The sequence below is a fragment of the Zea mays genome, chromosome 9 (assembly GCF_902167145.1).
Source record: "Zea mays cultivar B73 chromosome 9, Zm-B73-REFERENCE-NAM-5.0, whole genome shotgun sequence".
In the NCBI taxonomy this organism is placed as follows: Eukaryota; Viridiplantae; Streptophyta; class Magnoliopsida; order Poales; family Poaceae; genus Zea; species Zea mays.
This window is the reverse complement of record NC_050104.1, coordinates 145,767,628-145,771,071: the sequence shown is the minus strand read 5'-3', so window position 1 is coordinate 145,771,071 and position 3,444 is coordinate 145,767,628. Positions and strand designations below refer to the sequence as shown.

Here is a 3,444-nt window from a genome sequence, read left to right as displayed (position 1 = left end):
CGCGACATGCACAAGCGGCAGGCCAGCTGGGTAGCATCTGCATTTGCACATCGCAAATGCCATAGATCTTCTCGATTGCCGACACGTTCAGCTTCAGCACACAGCTGATGTGACCCCCAAAAGGTCTCGTGGATTTTGAAACCCGAGCGACCGGGCTGCCGTTTTCGTACCTGGCTGCACTGCACCTCACCGAACCCATAAACCCGGCCGCGGCCGGAGACAAACAGCTGTGTCGGTGGGCGTGTGGACTGTCGACCTGCCGCCAATTTGGTGCTCTCTCTCGCTCTCGGGCCCATCGCCCAGCACAACCCGCAAACCAATAAATGAGTGCCACCGCCGGAGCGAGCAAATCGGTCGGGTCCGGCACGGCGCCATCGCGTCCGTACGTGCACGTCTGCGCGCAGCGCGACGTCGTGCCGAGCCGCGAGCTCGCGATCGCCTGTCCCCTTCGGCGGCGGCAGCAACAGCCGCGCGAGACCGCGAGCGCATACTTGTGTCTCTAGATTGCTGGCGGCAACAGACCAACAGCAGCGGCGCTGGCGGAGTCGCCAGTAGCTCTAGCTCCCCGCAGCGATAGGAAGAAAGAAGGGATGTTAGGCTGTCCGCAGTCGCGCGCTCCACGCAAAACTGTATCGAGATAGCGTTTACTCTTCAACTGCAGCGGTCAACTGTATCCGTGACTGCACCGTCGCTGAGGCATGGCAAAACTTCAAATGTAGCGTTCTACCAGCGGCTGCGCTATCCTCTCGACGTGGCTCCTCTCCGTTGGCGGCATGCAAGGCAGCAGGTGCGGCAGTTCGTCTGTACTGGTAGTTGGGTGGGAAAGGATAGAGAATGAAAAAAGAAATAATATAATATATAGTAGTTGGTATAGAGTTGAGATATAGAGTAAATATGACTGCGGAGAATTGTGGTATAGAGTAAAGAACTTTGCTGACAAGGATAGAATATTCTTTTTAGGGTAGAGAAATTTAGACTGTGTTCAACTGTTTCCCTAAATTTCTCTCTCTATATCTCACTCACGTGTCACGTCAGCGTTCTGTTTTCTCTATATCTCCACGCTCTACAACAGTTCCCCCTATATCAAACCTTTATACCTCACCACACCAATATTATATACTTTCATCTTCAACTAACTCAACTACCATCCAGTTTTTGTTTTATTTTTATTTGCTCTATGAACAGTGCGCGGCCGCAACTTAGTACACAATTACTTAGCACACTTCGTAATTAGTATAAATACGTTAGTAAAAAATCGTTGGAATTATATGTTTTTAAATAATAAGAAATTCACAATCTTCTAGTACACAACACGGTGGCTTCCACCACACGACTGGCTTCCACGGCACGCCACGACCTCCTGGCTTCTTTGACACGCCCAAGCCATCTATAAATAAGGTACCCTGCGCCCATGATATACTCATCTCCACACTTCTCTCTTTTGTACCGGCAGTCATTCCATCTATTGTACCTAGTACGTACTGTTGGTTCAGCTCGTCATGGACTCATTCAAAAGCCTAGTGTTGTCTTCGTCGTCCGATGATTCAGACGAAGAGATCGATAACTTGTTGCTTTCTCAACATGTTGAGCAACTTGGTATAGGAGCCTCGAGCACGCGGCGTAGGCGCTCTTCATTGCCTCGCCGAGTTATCCATAGGGACCACGCTGCTGGAGAAAATCTCATCAAGCACCACTACTTCGGACCTAATCCAGTGTATCCACCACATGTTTTTCGTCGAAGGTACATTTCGTAAGTAATGCTTTGACTTTGCTTTCGAGGTTCGTTTTGTTCTTATTAGCTTTGCTTTGGTTTTCAGGTTTTGGATGCATCGTCCTTTGTTCCTACGTATCCTTCGGGGCGTTCAGCGAGAAGGTGACTTTTTCACTATTCGATGTGATGCAACAGGTTTAGCGGGGCTCAGTCCATTGCAAAAAGTATGTGCTGCTTTGCGTATCCTAGCTTACGGGTTACCAACCGATGCGGTTGATGAGTACATACAGATTGGGCAGACTACGGCTAGGGACTGTCTGATTCGTTTCTGTCGCGCAATCATATCCTGCTTTAGCGAACGATACCTCTGTATCCCTAACCACGAAGACATTGCTCGCATACTTAGTTTAAACGCGGACATGGGGTTTCCGGGTATGCTAGGCTCCATCGATTGTATGCATTAGGAATGGCGCAGCTATCCTACTGCATGGCGGGGACAGTTTTGTGGGCGCAATTCGAGGCCAACAATGATACTAGAGGCAGTCGTTGGGTATGACCTGTGGATTTGGCATGCCTTTTTCGGAATGCCTGGTACTAACAATGATCTGAACGTGCTGCATCGCTCACCTGTGTTTGATCTGTTACGTAATGGTACCATGCCACCAGTGCACTTCACTATTAATGGTACCACGTACAAATTCGGATACTACTTGTCGGACCACCCCAGGGGACTAATGTCCATTCTCTAGCTTTGATCCTGAGGTTGTCGGACCCGCAGGACTTATAACTCTAGATACTAAGTTCCCGTCACGGGGTGGTGGAGCATGTAGGCCCACGGTACAGGACCTGGCTGAGCGGCTACACGGGCTCCGGACTACCCTATGGAACGGGGTCCCGTTTTCTAGAGCCGGCCCCCAGGCTGTCGGACCTCCCCACTTTCGTGTCAGGGACCCTAAACTACAAGCCTAGCTATTCAATTCGGATGTCTCCATGTCAGACAGATGGAACCCGTACGGGTGGGTTAGCTGAAAGGCATTATCTAAAAGACTGCAAGGTGGGACCATGGAGCAGCAAGATGGAACTATCACAATAGCACGACTGAGGGGGTAGTTTCTTCTTCATAACTTGTCGTGCATGTGTGCAGACCAATAGTCCGGGTTCATGGGGGCAGACCCCACCGGGTTATCATACACGTATGCGTTATTTAGTTACAAAAAGGAAACAGACTCGACCCCTTAGTCTTGCTTTATGGATAGAACTTACAGAGATATTTGGCATCGGGGTAAGGTACTCCTCCAGTCGTAGCTAGATGGTTGCCCCTGGGTCGGTGCACTCCCGTTACCTTGGAGGGTCCTTCCCAGCTGGGGGAGAGTTGCGGAGCACCTCTTGGTATGGCACTTGCCGCGGGGCTAAGCCCCGACCCAGGGTTCCTATCCGCATTTGACACGGGAGCCCTTGTCTCTGGATGTGATCACTTCTGCATGTACCTGTCTGCAGCTCGGACCCGTGGGAGGTCCGGAAGGGCCTTCGGAGGAAGGCGTGCTTCAGCTTCGTAGACCGGGGGACACGGAGTTCCCCCGAGGTCCGTCTACTTGTCTTCACCGGAGTAGGAGCCTCCGACGAAGATATCCTTTAGGTCTCCCTCGGGCGACTGATACCCGAGGTCCCGTTCAGCCGCGGCCACCTCGCCGTCGTCCACCTTTTCCTTGCCGGGTCGACGGCGAGGCGAGGAG

The 3,444-nt window shown here is 51.5% G+C and overlaps 1 long non-coding RNA gene across 1 annotated transcript; it reads left to right on the top strand.

Moving 5' to 3' along the window:
* The first annotated feature begins 231 nt into the window (after nucleotides 1-231).
* On the top strand, nucleotides 232-2,784 carry LOC109942332 (uncharacterized). The gene is made up of 3 exons (XR_002265077.2): nucleotides 232-787; nucleotides 1,603-1,741; nucleotides 1,818-2,784. It is a non-coding gene; the product is annotated as an uncharacterized lncRNA (long non-coding RNA).
* Nucleotides 2,785-3,444: the final 660 nt, after the last annotated feature.